The 21,701-nt window shown below is 40.7% G+C and overlaps 1 protein-coding gene and 1 pseudogene across 1 annotated transcript in view; both read right to left on the reverse strand.

Annotated features, from left to right (window-relative positions):
* Window positions 1–21,701, reverse strand: part of Ppp3ca (protein phosphatase 3 catalytic subunit alpha) — a 273,470-nt gene that overhangs the window by 154,521 nt on the left and 97,248 nt on the right.
* The window catches only part of LOC116895161, an 80,497-nt pseudogene that overhangs the window by 2,342 nt on the left and 56,454 nt on the right, over window positions 1–21,701 (reverse strand).

A 21,701-nucleotide genomic window follows, 5' to 3' on the forward strand; every position in this document is an offset into this window, starting at 1 on the left:
CGACAGTGACTCCATCTTCGGTACTTTGGGACTTCCCCAACGCTGCTCAATAATCAATGTTCTTCTCTTTGGCCCCCAAGGTAGCAGCTACAGAATCTGCTAAAAGGTCTACACCCTGAAGCATTGAGGCTCGAGTATCCGCACCAAATTTTACATCTTTACCATAGGCCCGAGTGAGAAGAGGAGCCAGTGTCCGAGACACTGTCTTATCTGGCGAAGGCCTGTGGGTAGTCGAAGCACATCTGTGGAGCAGGAGCGGGAGAGCACGAGGCGAGGCAGGCCGTCTGCAGCGAGTGAGGGTGCCTAACTAGATTATTAAAAATAAAATATATATTTGAGGAGTTGTTTTTATAATCTTATGATATAATAAATTAAGATGTTTAATATGTGTACTCATTTATGTCAGGAAATAGCACAACTCTACGGATTTTTATGCTAAGTGAAATAATGATGAAATATTCTATCGAATGATATTTATAGTCATTTCTAGAGCAGCAAACCTAAAGTAAAGCAAAAATCACTGCACTGCAATGGATTTAAGGAGAGAAACTTTTAATTAATTTATTTACAGCCTGAATGCTGACTCAGGAAGTAGAGGCAAAGCCAGAGCCCCTGTACACAATCCACAGGGTCCACCTTCTACCAGGACAGAAGTGACACCTCCAAGTAGCACTCCAACCTCATACATGCACTGTAGTACACGTGCATGTGTGTGTGCGCACACACACACACACACACACACACACACACAACACACACAAACACACCCACACACAAACACAAACACACCCAACCCACGCACACACACACACCCACACACACACCACACCCACACACACACCCCACCCACACACACCACACACACCACACACACACCCACACACACACACACACCATATACACACACACACAACACACACACACACCACACACACACCACACACACACACCACACACACACACCACACACCACACACACACCACACACACACACACCACACAACCACACACACACACACACACACACACACACATACACACCACACACACACCACAAACACACACACACACAAACACACACCACACACCACACACACCCCCACCCACACACACACCCACACACACACCACACACCACACACCACACACACACACACACACACACACACACACACCACACACCACACCACACACCCCCCACACCCCACACACACACACCCCCCCCCACACACACACCACACACCCCACACACCTTTAAGACATGCTGAATTCATTCCCCAAAGGAGGAAGTCCCTTGAGCATGGTAATTATTCCTTAGAAATGAAGTCTCCCTGGGAATATCAAAACTTGATTTAACCTCGATGCATGCTTTAATCATGCAGAAATCCTCAAACCAACAACCCAAAAAAAGACTTTACCTAGACTGGAGTTGAAAATATTACATATTAATTTTAAAATATCCAATAAATATGAAATTAGAAATCTTTGAAATAAAAATAAACAGGCCAATGCAATATTACCGTCTTGTAACATGATATGAAGATTAAAATCTATTCCTACACAGCATGCTCACACTGACTCCTTAACTCCAAACCTTACACTTTCTCTGTCATCATGTTTATGTATTGGCCCAATACTCTGAGATTAAAACACCTACAAATACCACAATTTTTAATGAGTAAATTTTTTCTCTTTGAAAGGTTCTTGAAAAATGTCCCCAAAGGGTAATGTCAATTCTACGTAGATTGAAGAATGCCACCTAGTTACCATGTTTGAATATAGAAAAAATAATTTCATAAATGAAACCATCATAGCAACACGGGGAACAAAGGATTGAAATATTTTGCCTCCTACCCACCCTCCAGAGAGCCCAGCACAGAGCTAAAACCCCAACTGGATTCCCTCCTCCCCAGCCTTGGCTAACCCTTCTTCTCTTCCCAGGAGGCTCACCAGCAGGTCGAAAGAAAACACGGGCCCCAAAGGCAGCACCGTAGGAGAAATGCATGCACTGCTTCCCTTGGGTGAGTAAACCTTTTCTCATCCACTGTATCTGGGCTATTTCTAAGAACCACACATTCCTATGAGAAATGCACAGCACACAGGAGGCCTTACCTAGTCTGCTCCTCAACTCAAACCATCATTTTTTTTCTGCATACACAGGTTTAAACATTAGGATAGTTTAGTGATCATGTCTGACAATAAGATCCCTCAACTGTTTTTCTTCATTCATCCTTCAAATGAACTTGTCAATTATGATTTCAAATCAAAGTCCTTTTTAAAAAAAATACTTGAAGTTGGGAGAGTTTCTTGGCAAGCCCGTAACATGTTTACATTTCCAGCCATATGTACTTGACTAGAGTTGGCCTGCAGAGTAAGCACTGATGCTCTCAGCTAAGAGCTCCTCTTCTCACATCATCGACCCACAGTACAAGCCTATGCCTAGAGATAGGGCATACTGACCCCCAGTCTACAGGCAAGGGATGGACCAGTCTGCACATAAAATCAAAAGGGGTGGTGACCTGGAATAAGTTGAGTAAATAAGGCATACAGTTCTGTGTTCACCATGGCCCTAAGGGACACCAGGGCAATCCCAATGGTGTCTCTGGTGATAAACATATCATATTTCATAACGATCTCCTAGTGCAGACTACTGCGTGGAGTACCCTGATGTAAAGACCAGCAAGCATGTAACAGCATTTTCATATGCTGTCATTAGACAGAACTGTAAGTGACTTACTGCTTTAAACGATCCAGTTTGGGACCAGCACAACTGCTGAGTGGCTACAAGGTCTTGTCATTGAGCCTGATGACCTGAGTCCACTCTCTGGGACCCACATGGTGCAAGAAGAGAACAGACTCTTGCAAGCTCTCCGCTGACAGCCACATGCATGTCATAGCATATGTGTGTATGACTACTTACACATATCCATGCTAAATAAGTGTAAAAAAGTCAATCAATTTAAATGTGTAAAAAGAGATATGCCCTTACTATGTAAAGTTTCCATTGTGGAGGTCAGGAAAGAACATCTGATTGTTTGAACTTGAGTTATAGATGGTCGTAAGCTGCTATAAGGGGGATGGGTATCAAATCTGGGTCCTCTGTAAGAGCAGTGAGTGCTCTTACCTGAGCCAACTCTGTAGCCACTCAAGTGTATAGATTTTAAGTATGCAGAGTACAGTCATTCCTTAAATATTGAAAGAAGAAAGGTCTCACAATCCAGCCAAGCAAAATACGTCTGAGTATAAATCGAAAAGATTAGTTCCATGAGAAGACAAAATTGACAGAAAATACAATACTCTTTCTTCCAAGTGGGTTGATACATCATAATCTTCCATAATATTCACTATAATGTGGAAATAATTTATCCATTCACTGTGGAGATTTCAACTGTCCATTCTGGGGATAGTAAAATACAAACAGAATTTTAAAACTACGAACTTCTTATGACTTGAGACTGTAAGAAATGAGAGTTTGGTTTTCTATGTATGTATGAAGGAGTCTCAGGAGTCTCAGTCTCTCTCTCTCTCTCTCTCTCTCTCTCTGTGTGTGTGTGTGTGTGTGTGTGTGTGTGTGTGTGTGTGTGTGTGTGTGAAGAGAACCTCCATAGCATGACTATTACTAAAGACTTTTATAATACACTCATAGGTATTGGCTATGCTGCCTCCCATACGGCCAAGGGGGACCCAATTATTACTCTTTCGTGAAATGATAAACAAAACAATAATCGGTCACCCAACATCTTCTTAATTCCCCTGTGGCTAGATACTAATTACCCTGAGGGGTTTCCTGCCCAGGAGACAGAAACAAAGTGTGTCCCAGAAGCAGAGACAGAGACCAGGGAAAGATTATTTACGGGTCATGAAGATGAATTTTGATAATAAGAACTGCTGTCTTTCTCTCTTCTGGTAAATAACCATCGAAAAATAACGAATTCAAATATTGAATATTCGTGAGGAAACACAGGATGAGGGGCTTGCTCTGGACACCTTTAATTAGCCACGAAGCATCAGGCCAGTTTTTGTTCATAAGCAGCAAAGGAAGAGATATGTAAACAATTTCAGAGCTGTTGTTTATGTATGCGTTGAAATAGTTGGGATAGAAAGGTCAGGAGCCAATAAGAATCTTCTAAAATTAGTCTCATGAAAGTTACTAAAAATTGGTATATAAAAACATGAATTATTTTAAAATATTAAATATTTTAATTACTACAAGATGATACAGGGAGCACAAAGCAAAACTGTATCTTCCCTTAAAAATGTAAATATTCCAAAAGATTCTTTTTTTTAAACCAAATTGTGTGGAGTGTCACGTAAATGAAAGACTGGGAGGATGTCGGGTTTTCACTGACATTGCTTAGTCTGTACACATTTCTTGAGGAAATCACTTAACAGATTCTTAAGAGTCCATGACCTGGAGAAATTCACGTTCACTCCACCAGGATTGGCTCACCATCACCATAGCAACCACCTAGTCTGGGTCTCTCAATTATACTCTTGCCTAGATTATTTCAAAAATGGCCAAACCACTGCTCCCCATCTCAGGGTTACCTCCTCATAATCCACCATACACTCATAGCCTAAGGTCGGGCTGCCCTAGTTACTTAGTGTTCCAGTGAGTTCATGGATTCACATACATTTCTTCATGCTTTTGAAGAAATTTAAGTAAAGGGCTAGGTACAGGAAGTCAGAATTCAGATTACTTAGGGAAACTGCATTACCTCAGATAGTGTAACTGTTCTGGAGTACGTACGGCTTTCTTTTTGTAAAGTGAACACTAAACAAATCGACATTTGCAAAATGCTTGGGCCATAATTTGCATAGTAATACTTCATGTGGATTCCTCAGAACTGGCCAATGCCCTGAGTCCCTTATCATGTGACCGAAGAACCATCCCTATTCAAATGTCATGTCTAAAAATAAGTTGCCTTTCCATATAAATATCCCACATACTTAAATTACCAAATGGTCAACAAAGTAGCCTTTGACTCTAGTTTGTTTCCTTCCTGTTGTCATTTAATTTGGGTTGGACATTTGATACCGCCATTAGTTTTCCTGTCTCTCATACTTACTCAAGACTCTCTACAAACCCAGGCCCTAAACGGTTTTCGTATGCACACACTGAATCCCTAAGGATAATTGAATTTGACCCCTCAAGTTTCTAATTGCAAAAACGAAATAAGAAAATAAGAGGGAGTAATAACAGCGATAATGCCAAACCAATATAGCAGTTATCAATTACATCTTGGATATAGTCCAGATACTTCAAATATGTTATTTCGATGGCAGATCCTGAGTACGAGGGTAGGTAGCATTTTCCTACTTTTCTTACATATGAGATGAATTGATGTTAGCAACTTTTCGAAGTCAGTAAGAGGAAGCCAGGGCTCTCAGAATGATCACTGTTTTAGATGATGAGCTCTGAACTCCTGCTCTACTATCTCTTCACATAAACTGTACTGAGATGCAGGTCTACTGGGAAGTAAGCATGGCCTGAAGAGCACTCTTAACTTCCGGCTTTCCTGAAAAATGCCCTTTTCCTTTGTCTGAGTTCACTGTCTCTCCCTACAGTGGCAGGCACAGAACTCCCCAGATCATTTGTGGGGTGATTAACTCACACATTCCCCTCCTCACTGTGTGGTTCTCTAAATGCAACAGCATCTACCCTGCAGGCAGTTCTCCCCTTCAACAGGTAACTTGGTCCTTGTTTTCCTAAGAGCTGGCACCAAGTCTAGAAAAGGAGCACATGGGATGTTATACATCATCATCAATAACGGGTTTGTGACCCAGCTTGCAAATGATACCAACGTTTTGTTTTCATTTGGGATCTGATGGGTAACTAGGTCCTTCAGAATAATTCCGCCAGGCTTGGTGTCCACTGCAGATCCAGTACATTCTGTCTCTGCTAGCTGCTACCTCACGCACTGGCCTATAATTCTGTTAAAGTGCATCTCTCCTAGACTTATTCCTTAAAAGCTTTTCAGGCAACCTGTTGTTGACAATTTTGAGCAATATGGAGCAGACTCCAAGCTCTAAATGCAGCGAGGTGTAGTGGTTATTAGTTCTGAATTATGTAATTGCTACTCTCACATTTTGGCTGGCTAAGGCCGTGTCCTTGAGAAAACCCTTATGAAACCTGTTTCCACAATCTGTGCAGGGGAAATGGGATTCTATTTTTCCGAAGACAGGGAAAGGATGCCGGGAGCGCAGACTTGACTCAAGTGCTCAGGGCAGCACTTGGTGTAAAGAATGAGCTGGACGTTGTTAAGTTCATAAGCTTTCTGGTATTTCTTTTTATTGTGCTTCAGTGAACTCCCACCAGTTCCACTTGCTCTGGATGCTAGAAGTTTGTTGTTTGCTTAAAAGTTCTCATTGCACTTGGCACATTTACATCTCAAAAAACCTGAGCAATGTATAAATTTTCGTACTATAACTCTGGCTTAAAAGCAAAGAATGTGTCTTGACAACCAGAGCTAAAATTGATCCCTAAATGGTGGCTTATCAATAACATTATCCATCTTCATTGGCAAATAAGAAAATCATGCTGTGTGTATTTTGACCTCAAAGGATTGCTCCAAGGCAGAATACACACACACACACACACACACACACACATACACACTGGGTCAGGAGGAGAGAAAAGAGGGAGAGGGGAGAGGGGAGAGGGGAGAGGGAGAGGGGAGGGGGAGAGGGAGAGGGAGAGAGGGTGAGAGAGAGAGACAGAGAGGGGAGAGGGGAGAGGGGAGAGGGAGAAACAAATGTTGGACATTTCAAGATTTTACATAAAGACAGAAATTTCTCAACTGCAGTGCTAAGCCACTTTACATTTTATAAAATATAAAAATAAGATATAATTAAAAAGTGTTCTAGAAGAAGGTATTCGATAACATGTGTTAAACATGGGTAACATTTATTAACTGTAGCATGTTTTTAAGAACTTTGCAGAGATGATGTTGGAGGGAGATAAATGCGGTCAAATTTCCCAAATTTAATCTCATTAAAGTCAGTCTAAATTATACATATTTTCAGTGTGCTCTAAGAAAAACTACTATATACAAATCAAGCAACTGTACTGACAGAAGTGCTAGTTCATGCTCTCATGAATATTTAGTCCTGGATCAGAAAAACTGGTCAGAGAATTTACACTAAATCACAAACATGTTAGTTTAATAAACTAATATGATGTATTCATCTATCAATTAAAAACAGCTTAAAAAGTCTGCTTATTTCTGATTTCTATGTATTCAGCCACATACTGCATTGTTATGCAGTAAATAGGGATTTGGCTCAATGGGAGAACACTTGCTTGGCTGGGTTTGATCCCCATACCACACACACTAAAAACCTTAATTTATGGAATAAATGTTGCCTATTCGGTAGCATACGATTGCAGCAATGCTATACTGATTTAAGTTAATATGATCAGAAGGTATAAAGTTGTATGCAGCATCTCTAAAACCATAACAGCTTCATATCACATACCCTAAATACTTGATCCTTGATTTCTCTGCAACCTACCTCGGTTGCCTTAACTTGATGCTGCTGCAGATGCAGGAGGAACAGAGACTACATTGTGACTACAAGATTTCCAACTTCAGCAACATTCACCATTAGGAGGATATCCATGCATGCTTGGTATGTGTGCAATGTTTTCATGTGATAAGTAGCAGTGTTCCATACTGCATAGCTTAGAAAATGAATTTATATTACATGTAAGATAACTCAACTCCTGTTGATCCAGGACGTAACCTCCAGGCTTGAGTTGAAAAACCCACACGCTGCCTGCAAACTGAGCTCTTTGGAGGCAGTTTCGTTTATCTTTCCAAGGTCAATTAAAGACGAAGAAAGTCCAAAAGCAAAGGAAAGCAAACCTTTGGGGTTTGACCTTGCTAAAGTCATAGTAGCCACAGGCCCCTCCCATCTTCCCTGTACTCTCCATCCATGCTCAGGAGGACAGGCCAACCTCTACATCCGAACTAGAGAAAGCATCACCAGTCACTTGTGTGCTCCATTGACTTGGGGGGGGTGGTGTGCACACGGACGACACTTCTCACCAGGGAGAGAGTTGCTCCTCTTAGTTTTAGGGTCTTCTATTAAGAAGACTGGGCTACATGAGAATGTTTGTCTTAAGGCTCTAAGACACTCAGAATTGGAGTTTTAATCTCCTTGGAGCCAAACAGCTCATCTGAATTGCAAAATTTTCCTTATCTGCAAAATAGGGAGTATGATAGCATAAAGACCTCGTGAGGACTGAATAAGAATGCAAATCCTGGGACATCTCAGAACACCTGGCATACACTAAGTGCTCCAGAAATGGTTGTTACTAGCTAGCAGTTGTGATGGCTGATAAACTGAGACCAAATGCAGACGGAAAAAAAAAAAGTGATGCCTATCTGTGCTGTAGCTGAAAGGAAACACATCAAGAATCATCACTAGTCAACACCCAGAGGTGCCCTGTACTCAGGAGGACACTTGAACTCTTAGGATTGAAAAGGAGAACTTGTCCTTGTTCGAACTATTTAGGCAAACAGAACTTGAAGTCAAACTGAAGAATTCTACTCTTCCATAGCAATAAGAGGTCATGTGTGCTACGTCTTGTTCTGGGACTGCTGCATTCTGGGACGTCATTTCAAAGGGATCACTGGCAGGATCACCTGAGAGATCTCCTTGAAAAGCAAAGCAAAGACAGAAGGAGAACAAAGTGACACATTTTGTTTGCTGCCACAGTCTCATCAGATAAGCTCTGATGACACAGAAACCCAAAGACTGACAGGAGCACCCTGAGTGGACAGATGCCCATCCTTACCACACTCATTTTCCTGGTGTTGATTTCAGCGAGGTGAGGCCGATGGACGGAAAGTCATTTAACCAAATGTGTTACTGAAATAATAATGTCCTCAGCTAACGACATAAACGGCATCAAAGAGCTGTGTGGTCACATTTATCAGTTCCTGAACCAAAAAGAGAATTTGAGTCTGAACAGTTTCCAAAAACCAAAAATAGTTTAAATATCTGAGAAAAAAAATAATCAAAACTATAAAAGGACTATGGACTCCTTTGAGAAATGTGAGTATTCAGAAATGATGCCTGAGCTAAGTAGTTTAAGGGTTTGTGGTGGTGTCATAAATAACTGTGATGAATCCCCCAAAACCCATATAAAAGTTGGCTACAGGAATATGTATCTGTAATGCCAGTGGCCCTGTGGGAAGACAGGAGAAGACAGAAGAACACAAGTTCACTAGCCAGATAGTGCAGCATACACATGAAGCAGCAAACAGGAGATTCTGCCTAAGTCAATGTGGCAGGAAAGACTGACACCTGAGGTGTCCTCTGACTACAAGATCACAGCTTGTTCATGTGCTCCTGCACTCAGAAATACAAATGCATGTGATCCAGAGGACATGTGCGTGCACATGCGCACACACACACACACACACACACACACACACACACACACACACACAGAGACAGAGACAGAGACGGAGAGAGACAGAAAGAGACAGAGAGAGACACAGACACAGAGACACAAAGAGAGACAAAGAAGAAGAGCATATATATATATATATATATATATATATATATATATATATAAAAAACCACACATGGTGTTAATTACAGTGTTTGATTTTTATTCAGTATATTTCTTTCTCTAAAATCCCTTATTGTTAATTCTTGAAAAGGAATCAAAAATGTTTTCTCCATATTTTCTTCTCCACCCTTTACCTTCCAGCTATCTATTAAGCAAAATAATGTTTTCTTAATTAGTTATGGTTTAAGCAATTTTTCTTTCCCTGGCAGAGAAAGGCAGACTATAGGGAAGGAAATGAGGGCTCCGTTATGCATGCTTGGGAGTAAAGTTTGGTCACAATTCCAATACCAATGTTACTTCTAACTGAAATAAGCTCACGTCAGTTATTTTTGTAATTTTTAACTCCTAACTAGATGAAGCTCATACAATTCTCACAAAGGCAATCCTTGTATTCAGAATCCATTCTAAAATACTTGGTGCCATCATATACTCTAATAGATTGTAACAACAAGAAAAATGATACCTAGCAGTTTTTTTAAAAATGTGATCCATTTAAAGTTGCATCACTAGGACTCTACAAGAGCAGAAATGATGTTGAGAAATGCAAACTCCACCCAAGAGAAGACCAACTCAGAACATTTGAATAAAACAACTTCCTGACTTGACAAATAGATAACGTACTTTAGTCTTAAACTTCAGGCCAAGACAGAGTATCTAATCTAAGCAGTCCACAGCTTTATATGCTAAATTCTTAGCTGAAAAAGGATAGAGGAAGCTACAGAGGAAAGGCATTTCACTCCATTACCTGCAGAGCGCCACACATGATTTCACATTTGGAAACATTTCCAAGCCATCTGTCAGGAAGTTAAGCACCTCTTACAGTTTCACGCTGATATTAAGTAACAGAGTTTAGATGTGCACCCAGGTACATCAATTCAATTCCATATGCCATACCATGAGAAACCACCTACGCTAGTAAATAGATCGGCACTCTAAAAAGCTTTCAAAAGCATGATCAATTTTCAGACTATCTTCTATAGTTGTCTGTACATAAAGAATGAGAACAATAGCATCACCTACTGTTTAAGTTAACAGGAAAAGACTCAGGCCACAGAATGTCCCTTAACGGGAAAACATAACTTCGTATCACCCATCCTCTCTCGTCCTGGGTGTGGTGGGGGAAGGAACAGGCCCTTCCATAGATCTTCACAGGTAACCCTGGCAATATGACTGAGATCAGTAGTGAGTATAATCACAGTCACCCATAGACATGGAAACAAAGAGAAGGCAAAGGGAAGAAATGTGGCAGAGCTGTAAAAACATATTCATGGTTGCTTTATCCTAAGGAATTGAGAAATGACCAATAACTCCAAAGAATAAGGTCTTGCCCTCACAGAGCCCACAAAAGCAAGTAAGAGTTCAAACGGTCACTTCATTTTTTATTATCAAAGATAACTTAGTTTATATTAACTAAGGAAAAACCTGCACTGTGGTATTGAATTACTCTTTTTTTTCCCCCCAATTTGGAAAAATAAAGTTTGGAATTGAACTATGGAAAAGCTGAAGCACGCACTCCCCATGTCACTGCTAAATTTCCCCCCGTAATTAAAAAAAAATGTTACACCCAAGTTTTGTCATAGTGCATGATAGTATAAGGGCAACCTCTCACAAACATCAGGAGGACTGAATTGTAATAGCCGAGATTAAATTCATTTCTGGAAACAATTGATTTAGAAAAAGCAGTGGAAAAAAACTCATGCATAACAACGGAAAGTGCAGCTCACCCATCAGCCCAGTAAAACACGTGCAAAAATAACAGAGGAGGCCAGTGATGAAGACTGGCCTCAAAAACACCTTCAGGATGGTGGGATGAAGAGTCCCAGTAGAGTAGGAGGAAATGGGCGGGTGGGAGGCTCATTCAAAATGTCCTGGAGTTGATCGATGTGACCCGCACTTTGTTTTTACCAGAGCTTCCTGATGATGTTAGCCTTTAGCCTGGTCTGCACGGGTTCCAGGCCAACTTAGATTCTGTGGTAAGACCCTGGCTTAAAAAAAAGAAAAGATAAAAGAAGTTTCAAGAGAGGGAGGAGGAGGAGGAGGAGGAGGAGGAGGAGGAGGAGGAGGAGGAGGAGGAGGAGGAGGAGGAGGAGGAGAAGGAGGATGGTGGTTTAGTGATGGAGGAGGAGGAAGAGGAGGAAGAAGAAATTTTAAAGAGAAAAGAGAGAAGGAAGGAAGGAAGGAAGGAAGGAAGGAAGGAAGGAAGACAGACAGACAGACAGACAGACAGACAGATAGATAGATAGATAGATAGATAGATAAGCTGAGTGACCAATTGATCAATGGATCAGTGAGGGGAAAGTTTGTAACATTTTGAGGCTGGATTAAAAAACATATCTCATAAATCATTTAAGCAATCTAAATCCAGTGAAAGACTGTTTTACTACTACTTTGTTCCCATCATTTTTACTAAAGAGCTGTAAGTTCTTTCCTGCAACTAATAACCTCATGGTCCTTTTGCTTAGATCTGAGTAAGATTTAAATTTTTCCATTCAATTAAAAAAAAATGTGTAACTGCTTACTCGTCCGACATTGAAAAGTCCTACTTTGCTCTAAGAGCCTCTGGGAAGGAGAGGCGTGTGGGGCTGAGGACCTCAGCTACACTGGAAAGGTTTGATTCTCAAGAATGTGTTGAGGAGATAATTCGGTTGGCGAGCGCTTAAGAACCTGAGTTCGACTCCAAATACATGAAAGAAAGAAAGAAAAAGAAAGATGTCAGTCCCGGGGAGGGGGTGCAGGGGTGTAAAAGCTACAGCATTCATAAGGAAAAAAATAGAATGTCCTGAAACAATAACATTGTCCCTCTGGCTATACACACACACACACACACACACACACACACACACACACACACACACACACACAGAGAGAGAGAGAGAGAGACAGAGACAGAGAGAGACAGAGAGAGACAGAGAGAGAGACAGACAGAGACACAGGAACATGGGGCACACTCCATAGCATTTATACTAAATTTTTCCTATTTAACCATTATATACTGCAAGAACACTTACTTAGTGATTTGAAAATTTAGTAATAATGTGGACTCACAGGACAGAGAGAAAAATTTAAAAAAAAATTCCATAGTATATAATATCAGATTGTATACTGAATGACAAATGCTATGTTAAGAGTAATCAAGACTGGGCTCCTAAGAAAAATTCTCAAAGTCCCGAACACTAACACACACACAGACAGACAGACAGACAGACAGACACACACACACACACACACACACACACACACACACACGCACGCACGCACACAATTTCAAAAGGGAAATTAAACACTATATTGAGCAAGCCATATTGAACAATAAATTTATAAGTTTGCATTTAATTTTTTTTTCTTATAATTAAAAGCACTCTTAAAGTAGAAGATACCTAGAGTAAAACGAATATTCGATATATACTGTACAGCCTTCATACCCAGATAGGCTGGGAATACAACACACACACACACACACACACACACACACACACACACACACACACACACAGAGAGAGAGAGAGACAGAGAGACAGAGAGACAGAGAGAGACAGAGAGAGAGAGAGAGAGAGAGAGAGAGAGAGAGAGAGAGGGACAGAGAGAGAGAGAGAGAGAGAGAGAGAGAGAGAACAAAGGAACCTGTCCAATTGTATTGTTTAAACTGCTACAGTATTGTTGAAATCCAACCTCAGTATCAAAGGATTTCCTAATTTTGTTCATTAGCAAGATGCACTCCTCTTAAGACTGGAGTTGAATTTACAAGCGAGAAAGCCCTCCACAAGTTTTGGAGCATACATCGACCATTTTCCATGAAGAAAACCTCTTGATTCTAACGTTGGCTTAACGTGCTCTGGGTTCTCACACATCGTGTTATTACAAACAGAAAAAGGAGAGACCCTGGCTGTAAGGATAAAGCTGACAATGGCACTTGCGAAGAAGAAAACACAGTTTCCTGCCAGCTAAGCAGCTGAGCTCCAAATGCATAGACTTACATCCAAAGGAAGCCAGCTTATCCGCAACAGACTTCCATTTCCAAATCTGAGGCCATTTCAGAGGATAATTTCTTAAGATGATATTATGGACACATGAAGACGTGTAGCTCACAATTAACAACACGTTTTGGGCCTGAGCATTTGGTGGCCCGCCTCCAGTTTATTTCTTTTACGAAAATAATAGCTAAGTGGAAAGGGTAAAATTAACCCAATCGGGAACATTTCCACTTCTATTTTAACCTACTTCATTAAAAACTGAGTCATAATCTATTTATTAAGTGGATTTCCTAAGGCTAAATTTTCTTTAAAAGAATCTTGAGCTCATCCCAGGGAGGGAGCATGGCCTTTCATTAAAAACCATTTGGATTTTCTTATGCTCAAAAAAATCCCCATACTTATCTAAGGGATTAAGCAAAATCATTTGGTCGAGATGAATTATTCATTTTACTTTTACCCAACATGGTGGCTTGAATGAGAAATTTCCCCCAGTCTCGTTTATTTCTTAGCATGCTTCCCATTGATGGAGCTATGTGGAAAGTTACAGAACCTCTGGGAGAAAAGCCTTCCTGGAGGAGCTACATGGCTTGGGGTGGGCTTTGAGGTGTCAGCCTGGAGCCACTTGTGTTCAGTCCTGTCGCTCCCGTGCCTCCTTCCTGTGTGGGGATGAAATGGGAGCTCCCTGCATCCTGTCTCCACCATCACCATCGCCCTAACTGCTCTCCTATTTCCTCAACCAGGATGGATTGCATCCCTCTGGAAATTTAAGAGAAAATAAAGCTTTTCTCTTCTAGATTGCTTTTGGCCATGATATTTTATGGAAGCAGCAGAAAAAGAAAAGTAATCAATCCGATGAGAATGACAAGACACACCGTTGCTATCTTTTCCTCTCAGCTTCCCAGCCCTCAGGAGGAGGGCATGTTACCTAATGGCTACCACATACTCTGATTATCAGTTAGCCTCGTGCTCACAGACAATGTCATTCACTAAGTTACAGCTGTGTGCCTCTCACCTCAATAGCTGTGACTAATGCTTTTTGTTTGGTTGGTTTTGCTCTTTTCTTTTTAACCTCTAAGACCACATTATAGAAATTTGGGTAAAACCCAATGGCTAGTTTTGTCTTCCATTCCTAAGCAAAATCATTCATGTTAATGGTTTGATAAGAGAGTCTTCTGACTTCTCCTATGGAATGGTTTGCTTTTGAAAAAAAAAAAAAAAAAAAACAAAACACAAATCCAATAAATTGTCAAATTGTCAATTAGTGACCAAATAGTGGGAATCAATAACGCGGACTGCACATTGTATAAAGTGCCAAGAGTTGTGAGGTATAGATTCTCTAGGCCTCACGAGAAGAAAGTCAGAGGCTAGAGTGCATCCTTAAAGGGGGTTGTACAATTACATGAAGATTACATGAATTACAAGTAATTTTAAAAGGCATATAGTTATTGAGAATAAAGCATGGAATTAGTCTTTTCCATCCATCTTATTGGTAAAGCAATAGTTTCAGCAATATTAAAGACTTTTAATTCCATAATCTGACATAGTATAGGTCACGGAATTCAAAGTGGGTGCCTTGCTGGTTTATACCGACAGAAGGAAAGTCACAGCTCTGAAAACTAAAGGCATTCTAATTAGTTGCCAGGCACGAAATGTAAAACAAAGAGGAAAAAGAAAAAAAAAAAAGAACATAACCCTGTAAGTTCACACTGTAGTAGCTCTTACGTAGTAGTCACTTTTGCTGGAACATTCCAAGAGCCTACTGTATTCAAAGAACATTAAAACCAACAAGTCCACCATCAGCCTGGGTACAGCACATTCAGAGTTCTCCACCATGGATTTGTAGGAACGATGGACAGGGTGACAAGGGGCAGGGTAAGTAGCAGTCCATCTTCAGCCAGTGAGAGTGCTGTGCCAGAGTTGATCCTTTCAGCCTTTCTCTTTCACTCCTCAAATATCACATCATAGTTTTGCTGCTTCTCCCTCCCTCTCCTCCTCCCCTTCTCCTCCCCCTCCTCCTCCCTTTCCTCCTCCTCCTCTTCTTCCTCTCCTCCTCCTCTTCCTCCTCCTCCTCCTCATCCTCCCTTTCATCTCTGTGTAAGATTAACTATTAAAAAGAAAGGGCACCCTCTCTGTCTTCCAACAGCACTGATGGAAACCTGATGATCTCCCCCAGGGTCATTTCAAACCTATCACAGAGTTCACAGTAACTCCAGCACTTCCCCATGCAAAGGATAAACCAAGTAGTCCCTAGACTAATGAAAAGACTGGCTTAAACTTGACCTTGGCTCTCCCTTTATAATTAGCTGATTCATTCTCTTGGGGAAATAGGTGATTAGCTTACTGGTTCAGAATTTCCTCAGGAAAGAAATGTAACTCACTTGAAAAGGGCTTTCCTCATTTCATTTATGACTTAGCACTACCTCAGATTTAGATGAAATGATAATTTGTTAAATTCTATGAAACTTATTAGCTCTTCGGGTCTCTGCCATAGCCTGGTGACTTAATTTAGGACACAGAGCCTCAAGGTCCAAATAGGGTAAATGTCCACTTAACAGAGAAAACAAGATGAAAACAAGAAAGGATGTAGTCCTTTCCATAGTGACACATCCCGAAGAACACTGCAGCAATATTTATAATACAATTACTTTTCAAGTCTAGATGCTTGATTAGCAAAGCAAAGTTAGAAACAAACAGGAAAGTAACTGTAACAGAAAATTCTCTTTAAAACGAAACTATTTTCCTCTTTTATCTCCATCTACAAAAACAAAGCAGCTAATGATTCATGTGTAAATCTGTGTTTGCACACATGCACATGTGTATGTCTGTGTGTATGTGTGTGTGTGTGCATGCTACGTACAAGTGTGGGTGTGTACAGAAACCAGAGGAGGACATCGGGTATACTAGTCCATCACTCTCCATATTTTTCCCCTTGAGACAGAGTCATTGGAAGACCCTGGAGTTGGTCTCCCAGTTATGCAGTCACAGGAATGTCTGTACTCCTCTGTCCACAATGCTGAGCTAAGAGTAGCATGTGTAGCCACTACTTCAGGTGTTAGGGCCCAATCTCAGGTCCTTACGCTTACACAGCGAGCATTCTAACCCACTATACTTTCTCTGAAGCCCAAAACCACTAATGCTTTTATGTAAGACCTAAAGATATAATTTTGAGGAATTATGTCCCACACAGCATATTCTTTATGAAAATGTTCTTATGTAACACAGTACCATTTACAATGACTTACATAATGAAATTTAAAAGCATAAACCATATATAATCTTGATGTATGACTCTAAAAAATGTTATCTGATACAACTTTTATCTATAATAGCCTCTTATACTACAAAGAGAAATGTCAGAGAAACACAAATATTCCCTAAATTGATTAAGTGCACAGACACTGGAATCACCTAGAAAGTGATAATCTCCAGTTTTTTCATATCTAAGGTGGAGATATAAAATCATCCTGGTAAGGAAAAAGTTCTATTGATGGATGAATGTGGAATGAATGAACACATAGAGTAAAGGTACCAAAATTTGAAAGGACTTAAGAGTAATATAAAAGATTCAAGAACAGATGGATCACACGCTGGGTGGCCATAAACACATTGTCTAAGGCAGAGCATTCTGAGGAACGGGAAGGCTGATGCGGATACTCTCACTCTGTGTAGCACAGAGCAGGACTGCCCTGGTGGGGGATACAGACCTGCAATCGGTGCTCTTAATCATGGCTACTCACCACCTGGGGTTTTCTTCTAGGTTTCCTATCTTCTGCTTTTGGTGTTTGAGCCATTTTGTTCCTTTGTTGTATTAGGTCACCACTTGGTATTTTTTTTCCTCTTCTTTTTCTTTCCCTCATTCTTATTAGTCTTTCCCACTCCAGGACACCATTAGCAACACCCCTTAACTGTTTCTTCTCCATGTGTCCATTTTTTTTTTTTTTTGTCTCCTAAACAAGAGAGGGACATTTACTAGTCTCAAATCTTTCTCTAAAAGTGTTTCTGATTTTTGTTGTTTTCTTTTGCTTTGTTCTGTTGGGTTTTTTTTGTTTGTTTGTTTGTTTTGTATTGTTTAACAATCTCAGCTTGTGTTTTTATTTTAAAAATGTCACTCCAAGAGCTCCCGAGGAGTTCCGAAGTCAAGTGTGCCACCACTAACACACTGCACTGTGTTTGGGCACTTAAACATAGGCACTGAAAAGCCTGGTGGATTTAGCTTGCGGCATATATACCACAAGAATCTAGTCTACAGAAAGACGATATTCTAAGTAGTAAAACTTTTAAGAGAATGGCGATGTTAAGGCAGATTATAAATAAGAAGTTTCATTGACCCAACCCAGGCTGGTGTTTCTAATGACAGTTTCGCATCCAAGATAAAGCCAAAGCATTCTCAATGAGGAATGGTTCCTCTCACTGTTAGGCCTCCTCAAGGAATCCATCCACCTTAATCCCTCTGCCTAATCCACCAGCCAACCTCCTCTGCACTCTGAGGAGTCCAATGCTCCAGGGGCTGAAGTCTTCCTGCAGCTGGAACACTCACTCCCTCATCTCCTGAAGGCTGTCAGCTGTTCCCTCATCTCCTCCCGGTTCCTACAAATGCCACTTTCCTGGTATCTTCCCTGCCATGCTATTTTAAGGAGCACACTCCCAACGCTTCCCCATCTGCTGTTAGTTTATTCCAAAAACTCCCTATGAGAGGCATTATATATTTTGTTTGGTGTTTTCCTGCCATTTCTCCACCAAAATGCAAAGAACACGAGGACAGAAATATTTTTTGTTAAATATGCTTAGTGCTGTAAGCCTAGTGGCTAACATTTAAAAAAAAAATGACTGATTTCTAAAAGGGAATAAGACAGTACTCAGTTGTTAAGAGGAAGCAAGCATTGCTCTTGCAGAAGACCAGAGTTCATTGTCAGCATAGATGTTAGGGGGTCACAGCTACCTGTAACTCCAGCTCCAAGGGACCCAGAGCCTTGTTCTGAACTTTAAGGACACCTCAACACATATGCATATACCCTACACAAGCACACAGACATATACATCAGCAGCAGCAGCACCACCACCACCACCATCGTGAACTTCATCATCATCATCATCATCATCATGAACTTTGGAAAGATGATCAATGAATGTGTGTTGAATAAATAAGGCGAATGTCAAAAGAATGCAATTTTTAACTTCCCCAAAAGCAAATGCTGATATGACACGCTGATGGCAAATAGCTCTGCAAACCACACCAACGAACAACTCAAAGCTCAGTACAAAGGTCAATCGTTGAAAAAATGAAGACCTCTACGAGGTCTCATGGCGTTACGTGGCTCTAAAATGCCTTTCATAACATATATGGTAACTTTGCCACTGGTTATATGCAAGCATATTTCCAGAGGCAATATAAAATATGCACATTTGGAAAGTTATGAGGGATCAAAAATGGAAAAACTAAAGATGTTGTTTATAACACAAGAGGAGTTGGGGAGAAGGCTCAGCGGTCAAGAGCCAAGGGATCCAACACCCTTTTCTGGTCTCTGAGCACTCACTCTCATGGGATACACACTGGAACACATATATACACATGAAATAAAAATAAGGCATATTAAAGACACAAGAAATTACAGTCAAGAACTAAAAAAAAATGACTTTCTCTTTTCTTCTCTAAAACATGTTATAAATGAATACTGAGTAAAGACTATCTTAGAACAAGCTATTTAAAAAAGGAAATTCTCGACCCTTGAAGCAAGTTGGAAGTTTCTGTGATCAAGATAAAAGGTCGAAGCAGGAGAATAAGGGAAGTGATGAGAATCAGAAAATCCACACTTGCTTTCAACAAAAGCATCTATGAAATGAAATAGCACTACATAATATGGCCATGATATTAAAGTTAAAATTCTGAAATTACAATATGAACGGAATATTCATTCTGTAAATGAAAATTGTATGGCCTCAGCTTCTAAGGTTTGAAGTTATTTGAATGTAAATGGTATAAAACAGAATTGAGTTGACCTTCCTTTGTCAAGTCTGGGGTGCATCTGTGAATTCTCAGACTCCCAACGCTTATGGGCAACTTTCTCCAGCCTCCAAAGTTCCCCTAGACAAATATATACACAAACAAATATATACAAACATACACAAACACACACACACACACACACACACACACACACAGAGGTACACTCACAAGAGAGACAAACACACAGATCTATAGGTACTCATGTATACACAAACACACAGAGAGACACACAGAGAAAAACGCACAGGTGTACACACAAGCAAACACACTGACAGGAATAGGCACTGGTCACACATATAAATGTTCCAGCCATCCCTCTATCCTAATTGTTATCATATAAAGTACCTGGGCAAAATTTCCCAATAGACACAAAAAATAATTAAGCAAATTAGCACCTCCTTAAACCCCAATACTATAGAAGAAAGTATCTGAAGCAAAGAAAAGCTTGGAACATCCTGGGCAATTCACTAAGTAGTGCCCACTGATACCCAAGTAGATGTGGCGTGCCCTTATACAGGAGCACTGGCTACATAAATGAGCCTCCATAGAGACCCTTCCTACCACAGTCAAAAGCAAATCTAGTTCTAACAATTAGTGCATCAGCTGGGAGTGCCTCTGAGCTCACCTTCCAAACCCACAGCTGTGCACAGGGAACGTCGACCTCTTAGAACGCGGCATCTGTTAAAGCACCATGTCTTTGCGCACGCGTTGTAAGAATCTTTTTTTCTACATAGAAACCAACATATTGTTGGTGGATGTTACACTGTTCTCCATGTAAGGACTTCGAAAACTATTCCCACTTGTAAAAAGGAAACGGTGAGAAGCAGTGCCGTCACAGCGCATCATGTCAAGTCAGTGGGAAAACAACATCACTCCAGGCAAACGGGATGCCTGTCCATGGTTCAAGAGGCATTTTTTTTTAATTATTTTTATTTATGTGTACATGTCTGAAGGCCAGAATATGCTGGATCCCCTGGACTTGCAGTCACAGCAGTCGTGAGTCACCCGACAAAAGTACTATGAACCGAACTTGGGTCCTCTACAAGAACAGCACATGCTTTAAAGTCCGAGCGATCCAGCCCCAGGAGACTACTTTTTTAAAAATATGAATGGCATTTAGTATATAAATTTTAGAGCTCTCCTAAAAATCGAGCAACGTCGATTTAATGTAGATTAAATGAGTAAGTACTTGGACCATAAATAAATATAGTTCTGCTGGTTGGCTCAATGCTACAAGCACAGGTGTCAACGGTGTAATGGAGTACAAGTGTGTACATGAATGCATACGGACATGCGATACGATATAGCATTTACTAAAGACGGCACGCTTATCATACAATGCCAAACACGATAGTTAAATATACTTTATACAATGAATGCTGATCATTTTTAGGAGAGCCACTGGCTTATTCATAATTCAAAATTCAACTGAATCTCCCGTCTGCCTGATGCCTGCCTTTCTTCCCCAGGACCTGTTGCTTTCCTGTTATTGACTGCAGAATCACGTAGTGCTAATATGAGAAAAAGCTCGACCGCACCAAGTATGCGTTAGTTCCTGCTTCGCCGAATGGTATGAAAAGACAGTGAACTTCAGTTTTGTGTACATCGTTTAATAGCTTCCAGACAGAAACCCATTCAACAAGTCCTTGCTGATTGATTAGGGGACAACATCAAAGTACAGAACAAAGACAAAAGTTAACTTCTCCTGCTCAGTCCTATTTGTGGCCCTCGGAATTCAGAGGCCTCCACTTCCTCTCTATGGAGGGTCCTCCGAAGGAAGTCTCTTCAGGGACTCGAGGTCTAAAGCAGTGCTTAGCTAAGGCCGAGCTACAACGCAAGAAAATCCGCTGTAGCAAATAATTTTAAGCAAGTGTGATTTCTTCTTCTTAGAGAAGTCCTTAATACATTTGGGGTACAAGGAACCAGAATAGAAGTGGAGTTTTTAGCCACCCGGAAACTCTTTTTGATCACTGGGAAACTCTTCATCATGTGGTAAATAAAGAAAGCGGCACAACTGTGAACTATTGCCACTTCTAAACAAGAATTACTGACATGGTCACAGGAGGGGAGCGTTAGTGAGAACAGAAGCATAACTCAAAATCCTGTGCGTACCGCATCTGAAGTGTCTACAAAAAGTTATG

The sequence above is a fragment of the Rattus rattus genome, chromosome 3 (genome assembly GCF_011064425.1).
Source record: "Rattus rattus isolate New Zealand chromosome 3, Rrattus_CSIRO_v1, whole genome shotgun sequence".
Classification (NCBI taxonomy): domain Eukaryota; kingdom Metazoa; phylum Chordata; class Mammalia; order Rodentia; family Muridae; genus Rattus; species Rattus rattus.